This window comes from Sorex fumeus, unplaced genomic scaffold (genome assembly GCF_029834395.1).
Source record: "Sorex fumeus unplaced genomic scaffold, SorFum_2.1 ptg000094l, whole genome shotgun sequence".
NCBI lineage: Eukaryota > Metazoa > Chordata > Mammalia > Eulipotyphla > Soricidae > Sorex > Sorex fumeus.
Window position 1 is genome coordinate 16,264,787 of NW_026606151.1, and position 23,862 is coordinate 16,288,648.

At 43.4% G+C, this 23,862-nt stretch overlaps 1 protein-coding gene across 1 annotated transcript in view; it reads right to left on the reverse strand.

The window, feature by feature from the left end:
* Positions 1–23,862, reverse strand: part of CDKAL1 (CDK5 regulatory subunit associated protein 1 like 1) — a 691,294-nt gene that overhangs the window by 224,842 nt on the left and 442,590 nt on the right. The window lies entirely within an intron of this gene.

The following is a 23,862-nucleotide window of genomic DNA, read 5'->3' on the forward strand; positions in this document are numbered from 1 at the left end:
CCCCCCACCCCCCACCCACACACACCTCCCCAGTAAATAACGCTTGCAATGAACTCTGCAACTAGACCTGAACTGCTGGAACAATGTGGGACGTTTTTATGTATTTATTTGTGAACATCTCGTGGAAACCGGATTATGTTTTACACCAGTCTAAGATTAGACAAGGACTTCTGGTATTCAAGACACTGAAATGAAGACCAGGAAAAGGAGCAGCAGTGCTTGGAAGTCAGCACCATGTTATCACGTGCTCAGCTTTCCTGAAATAGGAGGGTCGAGTTCTTTAAAAACAGATGAGCGAACATCGACTTTTGATCAAGGACACAAAAGTATTTTGCAGAGTGGCCCTCTCAAGTTCCCAATCTAAAATAATGGCCATTTCCTCCTTTTCCTTCAACACACTCAAGACCCCAAGTCAAATGCAATTTCTATTTAGAAAAAAGACATTTCTAGGTATTATCAGGCAACAAGCTTCCAGGCAAAACTCACCCTCCAGGACAAGGCCTAGGAGGGCTTTCAGGAAAGCAAACGTTTGGAAGGAAGAGGAAAACTCTGAATTGGTTGAAGGATTTGCAATATTGGGTGTGGAATGAAGGACGGTAAGGAGATCTAGAAAAGAGGAGAAAAATTGTCCTAAGAAAAGGTGTCATTTCACACTGCTTACCCCAAACAGATTCCACCATTCCCAGAGACGTTTGTGGATTTGAATGTATAACTGTTACATACTCATCCTGCTTTTTCAATCTCTTTGGATGAGTTCTGCCAACCAACCTAAGGGGACATTTTCTAAAGTACTGTAGTAAGAAGAAATAAAAACTGAAAGTATTTTCCAAGTGTTTCTTCCTTCATACTGATGTTTGAGTTTTTCCGGATTACACAGACCAAGTGCAAAGAGCTGTATATTTTTCATCAAATCTCACCCTCACCCTTATGTATTTTCTTTTGGTCATACCCAGCAGTTCATGGACTTGCTCCTATCTCTGTGCTCAGGGATCACTTCTGGTGGGATTCAGGTGATGATACAGGGTGTCGGAAACTAAAGCTGGGTCAGCCACGTGCATGGCAAAAATTCTACCTGCTGCACTATTAACCTGGCCTCATATCTTGCCCTGTATTTTTTAAGTATCAGTACATTCTGTGCTGTGGTCATGCTATTAACTTTCTTTTTTAAAATTTTTATTAATGAGACATCATGAGGTACAATTGTAGACTTACAATTTTTGTGCTTGGGTTTCAATTATACAATGATCAAATACCCATCCTTCCACCAGTGCCCATTTCCCACCACCATGGATCCCAGTATCCCTCCCACCCCCATCCCCCCCATCCCACTCTGCCTCTGTGGCAGGGCATTCCCTTTTGTTCTCTCTTATTGGGTGTTGTGGTTTGCAAAAGAGGCAATGGGTGATAATCATGTTTGGTCTATAGTCTACTTTCAGCATGCTTCTCCCATCCTGGGAGGATCCTCCCAACACCTTTATTTGTGTTCCCTTCTCTATCTGAGCTGCGTTTTCCCCTAGCATGTGTGGTTGGCCTCCAAGCCATGGAGTAAAATTTCTGGTACTAATCTCGGCCATTCTTGAGTGTTAGTCTCCAATTTTGTTACTTTATGTTCCCCAGATGAATGCAATCTTTCTATGTCTATCCCTTTCTTTCTGAGTCATTTCGCTTAACATGATACTTTCCATGCAGTACCACTTGTATGTAAATTTTATGACTTCATCTTTTCTAACAGAAAGCGAAAGAGCAACAATCATCTAATGAATGCTTACCAAGCCCCATCCTAAGCCATCTTAAAAGTTTATTTCACCATTTAACTTGGACAAACCTTTAAAAGGGGGGCATCATTATCCTTATTTTATAGATACGATGACCAAGGTCAGAGTATTAAGTAACTTGGTGAAAAATCACAAGGACAGGCAAACCTTAAACCTAGTGTATCTGACCTACAACCGGTGCGGTGTAACTTCTCAATTACAGGGCAAAGTACATCTGTTCTCATCAATACTCTTGATTTTAATTACTCCCATGCAGAATTTCTTGCTTGGAAGAAAATTATAATGGCATCGCAGTATCTTGCTTGGCTAACTTGTCCACAGTAGCTGGTCAATTCAATAGTTAGGCTGTACAATTCTTTTTCTTGGGCTCTTTTTCTTCTTCTCCCTAACATCTGAGTAACATGGGTGTGTGCTAGAATTCCTTCCTGTCAAAAACAGCAAAATTAGTTGAAGATGTGAGCTATCTCCAGTACAATCCATTTGTATAATTCTATTTGACATTTCAAGAGAAGCAACTTATGTATCTGTCTGACATTTAGAGAAAATGAGCCTTTCTGGAAGCCAGGCGGAGCCGAGGAATAGTAGGCAATGACCTGACCACTACATAAATGAGAAACTGGGATGGGGGGAGGGGAAGAAACCAATCAAACTTTCCTGGACTTTGGTTAAAAAAGAAGGAAAAACAGACTATGATTTTGAAGCTGCCTTTTAATTCCACATGTTCTCAATAGTGCTATCATATCGGCTAAATCATCCTTTATTATTCTGGGGCAGGGGAAAGGGGAATGGGAGGAAAGAAATATGAAAAAGAGGAGAAAACGATTTTGCATCAAAGCTTTGAAAAATGTCTCAATGGTGTCACGTAGGATACCAGTGCTGCAGAAGCGTTTTTACTGAAAGATGGCGCATTTATTGGCTAAGAGCGGGAAATGAGCAATGGTCATTGCATAAATGCAAAGCTTTTAGGAGACAAGTAAAAGTTGAATAAACTAAAAGCAACAGCTACCCTTCCTCAATATTAGTTGGAAATGGAAGTTAAACGACTATCGTGTAATTTAGCGACTCTTAGTGGTCTGATGCATAGGGAACCGTTTGGAAGGACTCGCTAAAACAGGTTCTACTTTGCCCAGCACTGTACAAATGATTCCTATGTGCAGTCAATTAATTAAGAAATTTTTTTTTCCCAACTCACCATAATGCACATCGCACCACACAGAAGTTAATCACTCACGAAAGCAGAACCGCGGGCTATGGCCACATCTGAGTGACTCCTAAGGCCCCAGACAAAGGTATTATTTAAATTTCATATATCCAACCATAGCCCAAGCCACTAATATTTATGCTCGCTAGCCTCCAGTCTCGTTTTTAATGTAAAACAAAACTCCTGCAGGAACTCTTAATTTTATACACAGCACCTGACACAGCAGTGGAAAGCATACTGTGTGGGATCTTAATTAGAAAAGAAAAAGAGAATCCATTTGCAGCGTTGGAACACACGAGCACCTGAAGAAACAGTTTTTTAAAAAAAAAAAAAAACGAAGGAGTGTCTAAGAGAGAAAAGAAGGAGTTCATTGGGTGACAAGGAAAACAAAGATCGAGTAGTTAGAAAACAAAACACCTAATAAGTGAGGAGAAACATTTAAAAAAAAAGTCGCACAATAAAACAAAATAAAGTCATGATGTGATTCCAACTGCATTTCAATAACCTGTGAGCGCCAAGCAGAATAAAGTTTTCACCAAGGAACTACACCTACACACACACACACACACACACGCATGCGTGCGCACACATAGACGTACGCAAGCACACACAAAATATCTCAGCACACTTAATAAAAAAGTCACGATGGGGGGGGAAGCAAAGTAATAGTGGACAAGTCTGCATGGTCTGATTTTTAGGCCTTTAAAGATTTGCTTGAGCTGAGAGTTGATCTTTACCCAAAGCACCTAATGATAATACTGGGGGGAGAGCAACCGATCCTTCTGGAGAGTAAAACAGAACTCTGATTACTCAGGCACTTATTGATATGGGAATTTCATTTTAGTCAGAACTCCAGAAGGCAATGGGAAATAAACAGGTAAAGGGAAGCATTCTGAAACATAAATAAGTTTGCTCAAACACAAATAGATATTTGATGATCCACTTCGGCTTCAGCACTTTCATCGTTGGTCCCTAAGCAGCCAGTTTGCTCATTAAAAGGCCACTTTTCCGTTTCTCCATAGCACACGGAATAGCAATCTGATACAGGCTGCATCTGAGCCTATCTGTATGCACGTTACTAACGTAGGAGCTTTAATTCTCTTGGCTTAATCATATTATTTCTAGAAAAATAATCCCGGGCTCCGTGCTTAGGTGTCTAAATAAGAAGTGCCATTAATCCACACCTCTCCAAGAGGTGACTATTCCGGCAATTTGTCTGAAGAAGGTGTAAATTCACTCTGCCCTTTCTGTTTCTGCACCAAAGCCTGCAGCGGGTCCCCTGGGGAGAGCGCATGGAGGAACAGACCCTCCTGTTTGACCCCTGCTGGAATCAATTTATGGCCTGGAGCCTGGTGCTTGATAGCCCTTGCAATTCTATATTAGTTTCTGTAACTCCTGATATTATTCTTATTCATATAAATGTCAAATTCCTATTGGTAACTTGACCTAAAAGTCTTCGTAACCTCAGTTTATACCCTTTAAAACATCTCAGCAATGGAGGAATTGAAGTACACACCCAAGATAGGGAATTAAGAACAGTTTTTCTGGATTTTGGTTTTTATTTGTTTGCTGCAGGTTGCCCATGCCATGGAAAGGCTGATCGTAAAGAAATATAAAATTACTTGAAAAAACAAGTCATCTCACAAAAATAATAATAGTAATAGTAATAATAGAATCACTGTTTTCAGCAAAGAGGGTTAGTAGTTAAGAATCAGAAAAAGCAGAACATGAAGGGTCAATGACGTTTCAAGGCTATTTTCTACAGAATATTATTATTCTGGTTCAAAATACCACATCTAGCAAAATATTCATCTGAAAAGACATAGGCTCACATGTTTTCTCTTCGGTGCAACACTTAGTACAACAGCCAGGATACTGAAAAGGTCTAATGAAAGATGAATGGGCTAACAAGTTGTGGCATATATACATAATGAAATATTATACAGCTGGAAGGAAAAAAATGAAATGTAGTTCACTACAACCTGAATGGAACTGTCGTATTAAGTAAAGTAAGTCCAAGGGATGACAAATACTGTGTGATCACACTCACCTGTAGTATGCAAGAAAACGCAAGTAAAAGAGTATTGAACCAAGACAACCTGTGGAGCAGTATTACAAAAACTGGGATTATAACGCTGTGGTGGGGGGCGGGGATGAAGAGTTAGACTAGAACTAACATAAAGGTAATGTGAAGGGTCCTGGACACGCGTGAAATGCAGTAACTGTTTCATTTCATTTCATTTCATCATCCTGTTATTCGTCGATTGCCTCGAGCAGGCCCCAGTAACGTCTCTTTCATCCTAGCCCTGAGATTATATTCAAGGATATTTAGGAGAATGAGACCCATCATTGTTACTGGTATTTGGCATATTGGGTATGCCACGGGGAGTTTGCCAGACTCTGCCCTGTGGGCAGGCTACATTCGATAGCCTGCAAGTTTGTCCAAAGTAGGAATGAGACAATAAGATGTCATAAAAAAAAGTTCTGATAAGATGTCGCGCGGCCGCAACATGTGGCTGCGCAGTTCCGGGATCTGGATTTTATAGTCTCTGAGTCTTGGCCGCTGATGGGATTACACGGCGCCAGGGGGCCAGGTGGTGGGTGTGACCCCCGCCTACTGGAATTTGGAGGATCTGGGTGGAAGATGCTCGACTCCAATTCGAGTAGGCTTGGAGGTATCGGCCCCAGAACCCGCGTGGCTTTGTCCCTCTGCCAGTACCTTCATGTGTGCGGAGAGTGGCCTCAGCATGGTGGTGGCTGGTCCTGGAGGTCTTCGGCTGCCGGAGCCCTGGTCGGGGCGGGGAGGAAAGCTCAACCCAGATCCTCCAAATTCCAGTAGGCGGGGGTCACACCCACCACCTGGCCCCCTGGCGCCGTGTAATCCCATCAGCGGCCAAGACTCAGAGACTATAAAATCCAGATCCCGGACGAGAACAGTGCAGTCTTCTGCCCCCGCGCCTGGGTGTTCCTTCCCGGAGCCCCTTGGAGGGGAGCGGGTTGAGCAGTAACTGTGCAGAGCAAAAATGTAAGTACTTGAGGAAGTACATAAGTACCTGCCTTGCACACAGCTGACCCCAGTTTGATCCCCATATAGATGCCCAAGACCTCCAGGAGTGATTCCTTGAGCACAGAGATAGGAGTAAGTCCTTAGCACACTCCGAGTGTGGCCCTACAACAACAACAACAACAAAACCCTAAACATAACAAAACATAAGTGTCAAGGATATTGTAGCCATGTTATCTAAATAATATTCAAATAAGGTGTATATGGGTATGAAGTGTCCAGTAGAGAAAGATGCATGGGACTAAACCCGAGAGGGGCCAATTTTGCCCACTTTCCAAAGTCCTGTAATGTGAAAAGGCAGAGAGGCATAACCTACAGGACCTCTGGTTCCCTTGACCAGTGTCTGCCCATACAATGATGTATATCTGTCCTGACAAGTGGTCTACTTCAAGATCTGGATACCTCTATGCTTAATATTATATACCTGAACCCAAATTAGGCCTATGACAGGAGACACTAATTCTAGATTTCAGGGTTTATGTGTTAAGGACTATAATAGATGCTAATAACCCACTTGAGAAAATACTCTTGAAGCCACGTAAAGAATGAGGGGAACATTTACAACAATGTACGTGAAGGAGACAAATTACAGGAGCTGATAAATGAGAAATACATCGCGAATTTCCTGACAACCTGGGTACAACAGGAAGTGGCAGAGACATAATTGGTATTGTTACTGTTCTTGGACCAGAGGGAAACAAGTCCGTACTTTAGATGGAACATTCTGGCAAGGAAGTGAAGGATGAGTTGTAGGGAGTGTGCTTGCCTCAGGAATGTTATAAAATTCAAGAAAACTTCTGTAATGAGAGCAGCGTGGGGTCAACAGGGTTGACATGAGTGGACTATTCATGAGATCCACCAGCTGATTAGATTTGGTAGGAGGAGAGATCCACTCCCCCCCAAAAAAACAAAACAAAATTGTGCCTCGAATGAACTTGGATAGACAGTGGCAGGCAGTTTTTACAAAGATAAAGAGGTCAGCAGGAAGAGGAAAGAGAGAGGGTTTGTGTGCTGGAAGTGGAAAGTCTTCCCAAAGCTAGATGGCTGGGACAGGCAGAGTTTACTGGGGATCCAAGGAAAGCAAAGAGAAATGGAGGGTAAAAGTGAGACTGAAGGGGCTGGACCGATAGCACAGTGGAGAGGGCATTTGCCTTGCATGTGGCTGATCTGGGTTCGATTCCCAGCATCCCATATGGTCCCCCGAGCACCACCAGGAGTGATTCGTGAGTGCAGAGCCAGGAGTAACCCCTGAGCATCGCCGGGTGTGACCCACTTGATCATTTGATCACTTGACATCCTGTTACTCATCAATTTGCTCGAGTGGCGCCAGGCTCCACTACCCAGGCATCTCCACGCTCCAGGCCGCTTTCCGGACTGTGGGGAACGAGCCTCAGCATGAGTGAAGCCCCACAGAACCAGGTAAAGCCGAACCTTGTGACCTTGGACTCCAGACTCAATGGGACCCGGAAACAAAGATCCTCTGCCTGCTTCCACCAATCTCCAGAGACCCAGGGGTCACACCCAGAAGACTCACCCTGCCGAAACCAGATGAATACTTCATTGGCCAACCTCCACTACCCAGCCATCACCACGCTCCATGTCACTTTCCGGACCTCGTGGGCTGAGCCTCACGTTTGAGTGAAGCCCCACAGAACCAGGTAAAGTGGAACTTTGTGACCTTGGGCTCCAGACTTGATGGTGTGACCCCCCCACCAAAAAAAAGTGAGACTGAAAATGATTCAAGAAAGGGTGTGTGTGTGTGTGTGTGTGTGTGTGTGTGTGTGTGTGCGCGTGCGTGCATGTGTGTGGCACGGGTTGGGGGGTTCACGGGGGTTGACAGTGAAGAATGACAGGAAGGGGAGGGAGCAGGGAGCATGGTCCGGGGGAGCAAGGAGCAGACAGAGAGACTGAGGGGGGACCATGGGTGCAGGGAATGGGGAGGAAGGTCCTTCTTCAGAAAACTGGGCAATGGGAAGGAGTGGACAACAGCAGAAATGCAGGTTAAGTGGGGCCCACAAAGGGTTTGGTAGAACAGAGATGACCAGAAAACAGGAGGAAGCTAAGGGGTGGGTGGGTGGGGGGAGCCCAGAACATTTCAGATAAGATGGTGATTGAAGGTGATTGAGCTCACCTTTTAAAAATTTTATAGATGAGGAAGTAGGGAGCACTAAGTCACATCCTGCCACCGCAATTAGGAAGAGCAGCAGTAAGGGCCGAATTTGCTAATAGAAGGACAGAAATATTTCATCAGAACTCGAACGAGGCTGCCAGTTGACTAAAGTAAGAGCTGACTCTAATATGGCACAATAAAAGCAATACCTCGGTTAAGGGGAAATAAATGAGGATGTTGGATTATCCTCTTTAGACTTTAGGAGTCTTGACATTATCCGAACTCCCATTTGCTCAACGTTGTCATTTGTACATTTATAATGGGCAAAAATAACATTTATCTAAGTAACTAGATGTACATGTGAGCGTAGCGACAGCCAGTAAAATAGAGTGGAAAGAACAGGTTTTGGATTCCAGACCCACATTAGACATGTAGATCTTCTCCGATGTTTAGATTTTCAGTCCCAAATATAGGGATAACCATGTACTTGGCAGAGCAGCCGTGTACAAGAACCAGAAAACTTGGGGATAATACCGGTTCTTCTTTAATGAGCGAGGAGGAAAGAAAAACACTCCAAGTTTTTTTCTTTCAATGCTGTGTGTGTGCATGCCTGTGTGTATGTGTGTGTGTGTGTGTGTGTGTGTGTGTGTGTGCATGTGCGCGCTACACACAGCTGTGCCAGGAGAACATAAGGAATGGAAGATTTCTAAGTTCAATTCTTTCTAAGGGGGGTGTTTATTAAATGGTAATATGAAAGATTCTTTAATATTAAAGAATTTGCTATTAAAGACCTACATGGAGTCAGAAACGCTGGAAGGCACTTGCCTGACTATTGCCTGGGCGTTCATCTTACTATTGTCTGAACCTGGGTTCCATCCCAGCACCCTGAGCCCTGCCCAAGTGACCCCTGAGCACAGAGCCAGGAATAAGCCCCAAGTGCCGCTGGGTATGGTCCAAAGACAAACCAAAAAGAGTAGCTGTAGTAAGAAAGCTTGATTGTTGCCAGTCCACAGCCAACCCGCCCTCTCCCACAGAAACAGACTTTCCAAGCTAGACACAGATGCCTGGAAGAAACACTATTTCCACGCCTCCCTTCCAGTTCGGGATAGCGACAATGTACAACTTCCAAGAAAATTCATTTTTAAAGCAGATGCCATCCTCCTCCTTTTCACTCTTTCTCCTTTGGCTGACTGGGACACAGACTTGATGGATGGATTTTAAGCAGCCATGAAGGACCACGAGGTTCCTGATGAGACCCTCTGGGTCCTAAGAGAGATTCCTATATCCCCGCTATTATGCCTCGGCCTAGGTCCTACAAGTTGAAGAGTGCTACCTCCAAATAGGCCTATTTTTAAAAACGTGAGTGTAATATTTGCCTCGTTACAAGATATTTTCTCCTTTATGGTCACGACTGAGACATCTCAAGTGGGGTAAGCCTTGTGACAGAACCTAAACGCCCAACAGTGGTTCAGCACAGCAGCAGGTAGAAGAGGTTCATCCTGCAGGCAGGGGAGCTACCTACTGTCTCAATACTGGTGAGGAAAACACTCGGAGAAACTGTCACTGGGTGAGCCTTGGAAGACCAACTACATCTCTGCTGGTGGAAGTGTTACCCCCAAATCCAGAAGCTCAAATAGTATCTGGTCTCTTCATGAATTTTTTTTTTGGGGGAGTGAGAACTTGGCCGCACAGAATGGTGCTCAAAAGTGATCCCTGGTGGTGCTTAGGGGACCACATGTGGTGCCAAAACAAAGTAATGAGCACTGCAGTTGCCTGCAAGGCAAGCATCTTACTTCCTCTATTATCTCTCTGGCCACTGGCTGGTGCCTCTTTATTGGTCTTGGCCAATAAGGAGTCAGAATGAGTCTAGCGAGTTGCAAACTGAGACTTAAGGGAACAGACTGGCTAAGAAAATCTCTCTCAGGGGCTGAAGGGCACTTGCCTTGCATGTGGATGACCCAGGTTCGATCCCCGGCATCCCATATGTTCCCCTGAGCACAGCCAGGAGTAATTCCTGAGTGCAGAGCCAGGAGGAAACCCTGACATCGCCGGGTATGACCCAAAAAGAAAAAAAAAAAAAACTCCCTGCCCCTCCCCTCTCCCTACTCTCTCCTCCTCCCTCCCCTCTCTCTTCTCTTCCTCTCTGAATTATAGTTTCATTTAATGGAGGATCCCATGACTTTGAGGTCTGCAGATTTGCAAAGGCCAAGCAGCAATAATGTCATGGTCACATGAGACAGAACATAACAGAAATGGTGTTCGAGCGTACATCAGCTGTTTTCTGGCAGGGGTGGGAGGAACGAGTGTTTCAGGGCGTCAATAAATAAAAGACAGACTGGTTCAAAACTACATCCAGACATGATTTTTGGCTGCCTTGGCTCATGGAACTAACCAGAAACAAATAGGAAACATACTCAGTGTTTAGGGGCTTGGGTTGCCCAAGAGTCACCAGGGTGTTCTGTGTAGACAAAGAGTGCACAACTCTTCCAACCAACTTCGGGACTCAAATGAACTCCAGCAGGAAGGCGGCATGGAAACGTCAGAATCTTCCCAGAGGAGCCGACTTCCTCAAGCTCCTCCTCAGATATGGCCTCTGAGTCCAGGAGCCACAGTGGACCGTCAACTAGGTAGTTTTTTCCACTGAGAAAAATCAGATGGGGATACGAAAAGAGGGTCCCTGAATAAGAGCTATATTAAGCTTAAAGTTTGGGTCTTCCTCGGGACATCTCTCTACATATTCCAGACCAGAGTTTTCAGGCCAGATTAGTATTTCCTAACCTCAGCAGGTCCTTATTCAGTTACTTATTTTTGGGTCATGTCAGAGTTTGTTCTGTGATCATGCTCTTAACTTCTTATACTTATGACGCTTATCTTGTATCTTTTCAATGCCAAGGTAGCTTCTAGCTTGACCCGGGTCTATCTAGTCCTGTTGTCAGGACCCTCCTGGTGGGGATGTTAGGAAGTAAGGGCAACTGAGGCTTAAGTCAGGTAAATATGCTGAATGTCCAGGAATAAGTATTATTTGGAGTCAATTAAATTCCATGTTACAAAAGCATAACATCAACTGTCTTCCTGTGTCTATACAAAAAGGACACTGCTAGAAATATTATAAGAAGAAACTTTACTATGATTGGTTAAATGGATTACTAGCCGAGGAAAGGATAAAGCAATATAGGATTATTAGTGCCTGGTGGATGGAATTGGGTGTGCCTCAGAGGCACTGTTGTGGGTGTGAATCAATAAATCTAAGCTCCCTTCTGGGGAAACAAGGACAACACAATTTTGTCCAATACCTGAAGTCGAGCACCTGGCTCAGAGGCAAAGCATATGCCTGGGTTCCATCTCTGACGGCTAAATGGGAGTTTCTGTGGCAGAGAATTCTAGCTGAGCTTCCCCTGCCAATTCCCTAAATTAAGAGAGCAGTTTGTTTTCCAGAGGCAGGAGGTCACTCAAAGGGACCCTACACAAGTGAGTCTTGCAGCTAAGACCAAACATGCCTGGGTCTGACCGACTGGATAGAATCAAATCAGAAGTGATGGATGGAATTTCCAGAAAGTATAGAAAAAGAAGAAATATGTACCCTATTTTTTTTCTTTTGCTTTCTGAGTCACACCCAGTTACTCCTGGATCTGCACTCAGAAACTACTCCTGGCGGTGCTGGGGGACCATATGGGATGCTGGGGATCAAACCTGGGTCGGCCACATGCAAGGCAAAAGCCCTACCCACTGTACTATTGCTCCAGTCCCCTATGGACCCTTCTTGGCCGTGACCTGCCACCCCCAGTCTTCAAAGCAAATTGGACAGATGGAGTTCAAGTTGATTCCGGGGGCCAAGATATGAAGGTTCAATATAACTGACACACTGCCACCACAAAGAGAGGGCACACAGGCCTGGCTCTGGGCCTTGTCTCCATGACTCAAAAAACAATTTCTACTTTTATTTAAATGTGATGACTGTTTCTTTCCTTGTCACACAGAAAATAAACTTTAATATTACTTGCACAAATACACCTAGGTGAGGGTATTAAATAATCCAGTTAAGCTTTTCCCTCTAGTGGTAATTTTATCGTGTCATTGGTAAAATTAAATATATAGAGTTAACTGTGTAAAAGTAGGCTGAACTTTTGGTAAGACCAGCTTTCAATATTCCTCCTTTACTTATCAGGGGCCACCCCTGTGGTACTCAGGGCCTTATAGTGCTCAGGATGGAGCTTAGGGGATGGCACAGAGCAGTGATGCTCTACCACTAAAGCCACACTCCCAGTTTCTCTTTCTGAATCTTGAAAAAGTCTATAATACACATGCTCCCCACCCCCAACCCTGGTCCCATCAGTTAGTGCTGGGCTTTACTTTCTATTGTGGCTATGAATATTTGTAGAATACTAATCATGACTGAAGAATGTCAGTCCTAGTTACCACGACTTAAAAAAAAGTTTTTTTCATATTCTATAGCAAAGAAAATAACTATTAGTTTGAATACATTTAAAATGTAATCTCTGTGGGCTGGAGAGATAACACAGGGGCATGTGCCTTACTTACACTTGACCCCAGAGTGGTTCCCGGAAATACCCCTCAGTTTCCCAAACATCTCCAGGAGTGGCCCTGGGGGTCCCTGTGTACTTCGTGGAGGGGCCCCAGTACCACAGGGCATTTGGCATCCTTGGGCCCTCGTACTGAGCTGCCCGAGAATCCTCAGGAGTGAGCCGATGCACCTGCCTGGTTCCCTGGAACAAACCTGAAACAGATACACCTGGAGCAAAGCACCTGGGAACCCACCCCACCATGCACCCCCAAATGTGGGCTCTCTGGGCCAAGTATTAGCTCACAGACATTGCCTTACGGACTCTGAATCAGGTGGATCTAAAGAATGTGAGATCCAATCTTGAAAAGCACTCCTGGACTCTGTGACCCAGCACTTCCCCATGTCTCTGCTGGTTTCAGCACCTTTCAGACAACGCTGCGGAGGTGAGCAGGATAATCCAAGTGACATGCATGGCAGAAGGCAGCCTCCTCTGACTCCTCCCTAGTTTTTAGTAAAAACAGGAGGTCCTCGATTCAATGACAACCCTCAGAAGATGGTGACAGGGAGGAGGGCAGGAAGAGATGAGAGCAGCAAATCCATGGCTGACCCATTGGGCCACAGCAGTGAAGGGATGGGAAACTAAGGCAGGATGCTGGACATTTAATAGAGCTGGGTGTGAGCAAGAAGGAAGCAGGAATGAGTCCAGTTCCAGTACAGCTTCTGGAACATGGTGGGCTATATAGGTAGGGTACTAGTTCTGCAACAAATGACCACCATTTTCTTTTTTTTTTTTCTTTTAAAACATTACAAGGCTGTCTATGATCGGATTTCAGTCATACAGTATTCCAAAACCCATCCCTCCACCAGTCTACATTTCCCAGCACCAATGTCGCCAGGTTCCCTCCCATCACATCACACCCCACCCCTTGCCTGCCTTTATGGCAGGTTTTTTCCTCTCTCTCTCTCTCTCTCTCTCTCTCTCTCTCTCTCTCTCTCTCTCTCTCTCTCTCTCTCTCTGCACTGTGGTTTGCAATACTGATACTAAAAGGTTATTAAGAATATCCCTTAGCTACTTTTAACCCCCAGATGTTGTCCAGCATGATCATTCCCTCATTCCCAGCTATTATTGTCATACTAGTCTCTTCTCTATCTTACCTACCCTCAGCTACACACACACACACACACACACACACACACACACACTTGTGGTTAGTTCTGACCATAGACCAGTCCTCCTAACCCTTGTTTTCCCTGGCCATGGATATTATTCTTTAGAGTAGCATTTTCTGATGTGCTTTTGTACACACACTTCATTAAGAAACTGCAGTTTAAAGAGGAGGGGGCCATACTGACTACGGAAAGATATCTTAAATGTTCAGAGGAAGCCATGTGTGACTTGAAATGTTGAACTTAATAGAATAATACATTAAAAAAATATACTGGATAATGACAAGTAATGTAAATCGATTAAAGTAGAGCAATATGATAGGGAATGCAGAGGAAAATAGCATCCTGGAGGATAAGGAAATCTTTCCCCCCACTCCTTGGAGAAAGTAATTTCTATTAAGTTTTCATTGGTTTACAACATGACAGGATTTCAAAAGTTTAGCTTCGCATTCGGCACACGTATAATATCGTTCCTGTCACCAAAAGACCCCTCTGCCCATTCTTTCCATATTCTCTCCTTTCCTTCTGGCGAAAACAATTGTTTTCAGTGAATCTAGGTGTTAGGTTTTTGAGTGATATTTCTTGGGTGAGGAGGGTGCAGGGTTTGCCAATTTGCTTGCTTTAGATGTTAGCACAGCTTGAATTAGAAAATTATGCACTGGGTAAGAGAATTATGCACTGCACATTACAGGGGTTAAGGTGATTCCCTTGCAAGTAACTAACTCTGCCTTGATCTCTGGCACCACATATAGTCCCTGAAGTACTGCCAGGAGTGGCCCCTGAGCAGGAATTGTCCCTGTGTACGGCTGGGCATGGTCCCAAAATGGAAGGAAGGAAGGAGGGAGGGAGAGAGGGAAGGAGGGAGGGAGGGAGGGAGGGAGGGAGGGAGGGAGGGAGGGAGGAAGGGAGGAAGTTAGGAATTATTGAGATAGTTTAAAATAGCATAAATGTTCACTTTAGGTTTGCTGTGTTACCACACCACCATAACCATAAAAGTGAGAATCTCTCTCAGTCACTGGCATGAGTCACCTCAATTCACACCCCACCTCTACCCCCACTTCCTGCATGGAAACGTTAGTTCTGCTGTCAGAATCTATGGCTGGCTTGTAAGGGAACTGTCTATTCCCTTTCTGTTCCTTTATATACTTCGTGTGAGACAATAAACTATTTGTCTTCCTCTTGTTGACTTACTTGACATGAATCCTTCAAATTGCAGGCATGTGGCACAGAATGTCATCTTTTCTTGAAGCCAAACAGTAATCTCCTGAACACAGCTATCACAACTTCCTTATCCACTTGTATGTTGTTGTCCACGAGGTGTTGCAATGAACACAGGGTTGTACAGATTTTCTTTAACTAGTGATTTTGCACTCTTGGGATAACAAGGAGTGGAGCTGTGAGATCACGCAGCAACTCTATTTTTAATATCTGAGAAGTCTCCATGCTATTTTCCATAGAGGCTAAACAAGATAAACAGTCCCACTAATAGTGGCTGAGGGTTCCTTCTTTTCACCACATCCCTGCCAGCACTGGTGGCTTCTAGCCTTTCCAAAATAGGCTATTTCTACTGGTGTAAGTAAAAATGGCTCATTTTATCACTGTCATTTTTATTTGCATCTCCCTGAAAATCACTGACGATGAGCAGGTTTTAATACGCCTGATGGCCATCTGTATTTCATCTTGGGAAAGTGTCTGTTCAGCTTGTCTCCTCGTTTTTTTGGATCAGGTTCTATTTTTATTATTGAATGTCGCAAGTGTTTTATAGATCTTGGATATTAGCCCTTTGTCAGATGACAGGATTTTCTCTTGTTTGGTAAGGGGTCTTTTTGGTTTTAGCCACAGTTGTTTTCACAGTGCAGAAACTTTGTAGTGTGAAGCGTTTTCGTCCCATTTGTTTACTTTTGCTTCTGTTTCTTTGCCAATGGAATTGCTGAGAAAAATCTTTGAAGTCACTTTTCATGGAGTGTTCTGCCTACGCTTCTCTTTATATATTCTATGGATTTGGGTCTTACATCAAGAACTTTAATGTATTGTGAATTAACTTTTGTATATGGTGTATAAACATATAACCTTTTCTTTGCAAATTCCTCCTTTCTATCCTCCCCTCCCCCCATTTTAACATGTGCTATCTCTTTACTAAGTCTTGAATGAGTTATCCTTGGCACTCACACCCTACTCATCCCCATATACAAAACATATTATTTTTCACTCTATTTCTTTAGTATTCTTGAGGCTACTGCATGTCTCTGAGAGTGAGATGCAAGTAACCAACAGAAGAACACATGGGAGAACAAATAGAGTAATGGTTCAGATTCACAAGGCCTGAATTTTCACTGAGGTCCTACCACTAGCTGCATGAAAATTACTTAAGACCCTTGGGCCATGAAGATAAATAAGCGAGTCTATGCAAAACACTGAGAATATGAGCTCTTGAGGGAGCTCAGAGAAGAACTGCATTACTGGTTTTCCAGGACTGGCCTGCTGGCTCTCACAATCTGACCAAACATCACAGTACTGGCCTCTGGATCCTCTGAGCAATGTGGGGAAGGCCCTTGCCTCCCTTCCCCTCTTGATTTTATAACTTATGATATTAAGTATTATTCAGGATGTTGTGACCATTGCATTTACTACATTTATTATCTGAGTGATGAGTGAAAAGGGAAAATAACTGTAAGAAATAAAGTAAAAGAGGACATATATGTAAGTATATACATTGCTACCCAGAAGCTGAAAAATCAAGGCCTATTATCTATCAATTTTGTTCTTTTAGAAAATCTTTTAAACCCTGACATTCCCTGACCCTTGACATCCTAAAGGCTGTTGTGCATTGTCTATGATACAGATTAAAAATAACTGTTCTACATGGGGCCAGAGTGATAGCAGAGTGGGCAGGGTGCTTGACTTGCATAAAGAAGATTCCAGATTCACTGTATCACTGTCATCCTGTTGTTCATCGACTTCCTCGAGCAGGCACCAGTAATGTCTCCTTCATCCTAGCCCTAGATTTTAGAAAGTGCCACATTCGAGGCTCTTTCAGGGTCAGGGGAATGAGACCCATCATTGTTACTGGATTTCGTCATATCAAATACGCCACGGGGAGTTTGCTGGACTCTGCCATTGTAGGCAGGATACTCTTGGTAGCCTGCCGGGTTCTCCAAGAGTAAGAACCAGATAATAAGATGTCATGGGGCCACAAATGCAGCCACATTCTTCTAGGAGCTGGGTTTTATAGTCTCTGGGTCTTGGCTGTTGATGGGATAACATGGTGCTGGGGGTAGTTGGTGGGTGTAATTCCTACCTACTGGAAGATGGGGGATTTGGATGGAGGAGGCCCAGTACCGATCTGAGCAGGCTTGGAGACCTCAGACCCGGGTCCCGCATGCCTAGGTTCCTCTGCCAGTTCCTTCATGCGTAAGGCTTGTCCAAACATGTGAGAGTGGTCTTAAGCATGACTGTGGCTGGTTCTGGAGGTCTTCGGTGGCCAAGACCCAGAGACTATAAAACCCAGCTCCCGGAAGAGAACAGTGCAGAGTCTACTGCCCCCACACCTGGCTGTCTTCACCGAGGCCCCTTGGAGGGGGTGGGGGGGCGGGTTGAGTTTCCCTCCCCGCTCAGAGCAGAGCCCCGGCAGCCAAAGACCTCCGGAACACATTCAGACACACATTCAGACGAGCCTCACGCATGAAGGAACCGGCAGAGGAACCCAAGTATGTGGGACCTGGGGCTTATATCTCCAAGCCTGCTTGGACCAGGACTGGGACTCCTCCACCCAGATACCCCATCATCCAGTAGGTAGGCGTTATACCCACCAACTGCCCCCGGCGCCATGTTATCCCATCCCAGATTCAATCCATGGAATCCCAAATAGTCCCCCAAACCTGCCAAAAGTGACCCTTGAGGAAAGTGTCAGGAGCAAGTCCTGAAAACTGCTAGGTGTGACCCCAAAACTTAAGTGACTTAAGTTTCTAAACCTCTACAAACAAAATTGGACAGAAAACAGAACAGCATTCAAATTGAACATAACTGGTCTTTGATCAGATGGCTGGGACCAATGACAGGAAGAACAAGTTGGGATGCTAATGGGTTAACCCAGTTTTCTTACAGATAGACCGGAAAAGGAGGTCCCAGGAGAGCCTGGATAATGTAACTGCAGCTCAAAGCAACCATTCTGTCAAAGATGCTGGCTGCATGCCCTGTGCCTCCTCAATGTCTGAGTATCACAGGACAGATATGAGGATGGAGCTTTCTGAGTAAGGCTGTCATTTCCCCTAGAGTTTTCCTCTCCACTGAAAGATTTCCCCCCTTCATTCTGGAGTGTCCACTAGTTATTGGCTGTGGCCAGTATACCAGGCAGCTTCAAGGTGTAGCAGACTCAGGGAGGGATATGGAAATATATATCCCGATCCTGAAAGATTTAATATCCATCAGTAGCAAGACAAAATAATCCAGAAGTACACTGCACACTGACAAGAGATAATGGTAAGTTCTGAGCCCCGTGATGCCATTGTATTAAGAGTCAAGATAAAGGTAGAAGAATAAGGTGTAATTATTTTAAGTGCATGCAACTTGTAAGTAAAGACATATCTGGTCATGAAATAATTCAACTGCATTTACTCAGGGAAGGAGGCAGATCTGTTCCCCCGGTTTAAGGTCTAATAAACATAAACTAAGTGCAACTGAACTTCAACAAAATAATTTGTACAAACATTTGGCCTTTAATATAGAGCTTATTTCTTTAAATTTTTTTAGTTTGTTTTTAGGGCATCAGCTATGTGCTCAGAGCTTACTCCTGGCTCAGCACTCAGGAATCACTCCTGGCAGGCTTAGGACACCATATGGGGTGCTGGGAATCAAACCCTGATTGGGTGCATGCAAGGCAAGTACCCTACCTGCTAATTATCTCTGGCCTCATATCACTTATTTCTTAAAGTGTGTCTCACCAATAGGTCTTTCTCATATATTTGTTTTATTTACACTTTACTATGTAAATTTGAAGATTCAGAGATTCTTTTATTTAGCATTGAGATTTATGCCTGCAAAAAGAATGCTCCATGTTGTTCATTAAATATATATATATATATATATATGTTTGTGACTATATGGATTATACTGGACAGCAATTATGTCAGGTTGGAGACACTTAAATGGAGTAAGTCACAATTAATATAGACCTAAGGACCTGGGAATCCAAGTTACATCTTCCCCAACATGTCAAAACTGAAACAAATCCCCTCACTGGGAAGTAACCTTCCAAACTTCATGAAAAAAATAAAAATAAATGATGAAAATTTAATGGTTTTTGTTGTTGTTTGTTTTGGGGCCCCACCCAGGGATGCTTAGGGCTTAATTCTGGCAGTGGTCCAGAAAACATAGGTGGTGCCAGGGATTGGACCTGGGTCATTTGCATTCAAGGCAAGCTCTCAGTCTGCTGAACCATACATTTTTATCCATTTTTACCTTGGCAACATGTTAACAGAGCAGACAGTTAATTGGGACAAGTAGTGAAAGTCATAACATTCGTGAAATAGTCATGAAAAATTATAAAACTTATATAAAAATTATAAAACTCTCTAAAACTGTAACTGTACCCTTTGGCTTTCAGTCTATATAGTTTTCTTCCACACCCTTAACAAAGTCCAGTATACGTTTTAAGAAATCATCTTACCCATTTAAATAAAACATCAACTTACTTAGCTAATTTTCCAATTGGATTAATAAATCTGAATAAAATAATTTAAGTCATCTGATTGCCTGCTCATGACCAGCTGTTTTAAATTAGTGTATTAAGTAATTTAGACACTTTTCTTTGCAAAGGTTGCATGATTTAATAAACTCCCATATGCCTCAACATGTGCCAGCGCTACTAGGTTATCTTCAATCCAGCTGCTGTTATGATAATCGCTGCCAACTTTCAAACAACCGAAGAGAATAATGAATCAGCGTCAAGTTGGCTCATATGGAAGCTTACATTGCTCCCAGCTAAAACAAGAGCCAATTTCAACTGTAAAGAAAATTAATTAAAAAGATGTCACCTCCACCACTTGGAAAACACGCCCCCCCCCCCCCCCCAATCCTGCTGAGTTTGTTTCGAAGCCTGCAGCTTCAGGTGCATTTCCAGAGTTAGATGTCGGTCTCCGGTGCTGGAGGTTGTTTTTAAAGACTGGATTGTGTTACAAAACAGATTAGAAGATGTCTTGACTCTAATACGGAACATGAATATTTGAGAAGTCTCGCGCTGCTTGAGGGAAAATAAAAATGAGACTCTCATTGGTTAAAGGCTCAAAGGCCAAAAAAACAAAGCAAAGCAAAAAAAGTTTCAAAGAATAGATGCGAATGGAAAGGGCCCCGTTGATGAAAAAGAGCAGAAGAAAGAGAACAGGCAACACAACCACTGAAAGTCAAGGTCGTGCGTGGATGAGTATCTGGCACCCACCAAAAGCCTGACATCATTAGCCTCTTTCAAAGAACGACAATGTCATATGAGGTATTAATAAATATGGGACAAAAGAATTTGATGCTGGAATCAGATCCATGAAACCCATGAAACTTCACTGCTTCTCATGTGCACTGATCTACCTGACATAAAGCTATGCTAGTTTTGTTTTTGGTTTTTGATTTTTGGGGGCCACATCTGGAGGAGCTCAGGGCTTATACTCCTGACTCTGAAATTGGGGATCACTGCTGGCAATCTGGGGGACCCTAATGTGTGCCGGGGAATCAAACTTGTGTGCAAGGCAAGCGGCCGACCCATCTCTCTAGACCAAAACTATATTCGTTTTTATAGGCAAAAGTAAACAAGACATCTGGGTGGAACCCTTCAAAATTTTTCACTTACAAATGTCTAATGGAGTGGACAATTAATTGTTCATTGGCTGGATGGACACGTCCATTCTGAAGGCCTGGAGGAAAGGACACCATTTTCTCTTGATTTTGGGTCACACCTGGTAGTCCTAAGGGACTACTGTTGGCTCAGTGCTCAGGACACTGCCAGCTAAGTGCTCCAGCACAATGGGCTCTCTCTGTCTTTCAGTTTATCTGTCTCTGTCTCTGTCTCTGTCTCTCTCTCTCTCATTTACCTATTTTCAGCACACAGTTCTTATTCAGAGTGATTATTCCCAACTATCTTTGGCATAGTGATCCCTTGTCTATCCCAACTGCCTTCTCTCCCAGCACTTGAGGCAGGCTTCCAATCATGGACCAGTCCTCCTGGTTCTTGTTTCTACTGTTCATGGTCATTAATCCCATATAATTTCTTTTTTTATAACCTGCAAGCAATTTAGTACATCTACACGTAGAATACTATGCAGCTGTTATGAAAAAAATGAAGTTATGAAATTCGCTTATAAATGAATGAACATGGAGAGTATCACGCTGAATGAAATGAGTCAGAAAGAAAGGGAGAGACATAAATGACTGGACTAATTTGTGGGCTCTTTTGTTTAGCCCAGGACTTTTGCAGGTAGAGAAAAGTTATCATATAAAAAGCACACGGCAGGGGTACTCACTTCACAAGCTATAGAACCTACTGGATAAAATATACAACTGTAGGGGCTGCAGTGATAGCACAGCGGGTAGGGCGTTTGCCTTGTAGACGGCATGACCTGGGATCGATTCCCAGCATCCCACATGGTCCTCCGAGCACAGCCAGGAGTAATTCCTGAGTGCATGAACCAGGAGTAACCCCTGTTCATCACTGGTTGTGACCCAAAAAGCAATATACACACACACAGACACACACACACAGACACACACACACACACACACCTGTATGCTTCCCATAAAAGTATCTAAGACTTCACATAAATCTGGTTATTATAATCGTAACAATATTATTTCTTCTTTCTTCCTACTTCCCTGACAAAAGGCAACTCTAACTTTCTTCTACATCTGCTTTATACATACTGCCTGCCTTTCACATTTTCCAATACTTAGTTACAAGTTAACGGTGCATCCGTATGTTAGGGTGATATGCTAGGGTGACTTCGCACGTGTGCATGTGCGCGCGCGCGCACACACACACGCACACACACACACTCAACTGCATGGAAACAACACAAAGTTATCAACCTTCCGGAGAGACTCACTAACTAACTCTGAAGTTCCAGTAGCAGCCCACCATCCTCGGGACTGTGAAAGTAACAATGCTGGATGGAGTGTCTTCTCCAGGTACCTGTTTTTACTTCCTTGTCTCTGATATTTCCAGAAATACCGGAGAAACCTAGGTTGAGAAATTGGTCCTGGGAACTTCTGGCTAGCTGTAATAGTTCTAGAAAATGTACATGGAAGCTTTGTGGCAACTTAGAATAAAGAGAAAGTTCACTGAGCTTAGCCTGTGGATGAAGGTGAAAGACTATTTTCAAATGCTTTGATGCGATCATCTTTTTGGCCAGTTTAGACAGCTCACAGATGCTCACAGATGCTGCTGAAACTGACCAAGAAGCAACAGATTTGAAACACTGACTTCTGGAGCAACATGAAAGGCTAGAACTCCTTGTGAAATTCTTGCCCAGTTTAAGTGGCCATGGTAGTTCTAACAACTGACTCAGCGTTATCCCAAATTGAGGTAAAAGAGGTGTTGATTCCTTAATCACCGTGAATCATGCTGAATATCTGAATATCATGTGGAATCATGTCTAATCATGCTGAATATCTGGAAAATGTTCTCGTCCGTTCTGGACAATGGGATTCATGTCTGCACTTGGCCAGACCTTGTGTAGTAGGGAGGAATCGTGGACGTTATTTGCTACTGCTCTGGCAAGCAAGAGGCAAGAAATTTCACAAGGAAAGCAATTCATTTGCAATTATGAGAACATTCCATTCTGCAGTGCAAGTGTGTCCCAAAGGATGGCCCACTATGAGATCCGTTTACCTACAATAAACTAGAATAAATGTAAAAGAGCACCACCAGCCAACAACAAAAATTGAACATGAAATTCCTTATTCTTTCCTTGTGACCTGAGTTCTGTTAAAGATCAGGAAATAACAGAGATGATAACGATTTGCTGTTACTCTGTTTTCTACTCCGAAGGCTGTTTACACTTAATCATAATCATGATTTGAATTTTTTGAACAATTAGCAATATTTGTTTGCGTGCGCAAGAAATATCTATTTCTGGTAGTTAGGATAATCAGGAGATGCCTGGAAGAGAAAAAAAATGACAAAGACACAGAAAGGAAAGAAGGAAGGGAGGAGATGGCAAAAAAAGAAGAAGAAAAAGGTTTTAGAAGATCTTTGTGTTTTCAGGGCAAGTGACTAATTGAAAAAAAAAAGCTGCTAACAATTTGTATAAAGCAATCATATCCATGTAGTGGCACAAAATGGTACAAAGTATATAATTATGAGTAAGATGGAAATCAAAGCTGTAATTTAATTAAGAAAAACAACAGAGAAGAAAATGATGGAAAAAATTTATGAAAAGACACATGCCACAAATATGCCAAGATAAATGTCATCCCCAGAGGGGAGAACAGGCCTCAGTCTTGAGAAGGCAGTGGATGACCTTGGCTGTCTGGAGCAAGTTCTCTGTGACCTTGGCCACCCCCCCAACCCCCGCCCCATTTCCTGCCTGGTATAAGCACAGAAGGCATACACTGTTTGGTAATGATGAGAAGTAGGATTTTGAAGAACATAATTATGGGTTGCAAGTGTTTTCTGTGGAAACAAAATTACCATTCATGTCTGAGATTGTGTAAATATGCCTTAATTTTGGTCAACAGCAATTTGAACTTTCAAAAAAAAAAAAAACAGAATCCCCAAACCTCCTTAGAAATCACAATTCTTCAAGCGAGCGACAGGCCTAACTCGGCATGGAAAAGCGGAGAGGTTCCAGTGACTCCTCAGGAAAAAACACTGCTTGGTGGAAAATTATCTATTAGGGAGTGACGTGGTTTGGCCTGGGTCCACGTCAGAATCAACTCACAACTGCAAAAAGCCACTTCAAGGGATATTTACAGAGAACCGACGCTGTTTCTCTCCTAGGTCAGGTATATAAATGATCCCTGTGCATGTTATCTTTAACTGGA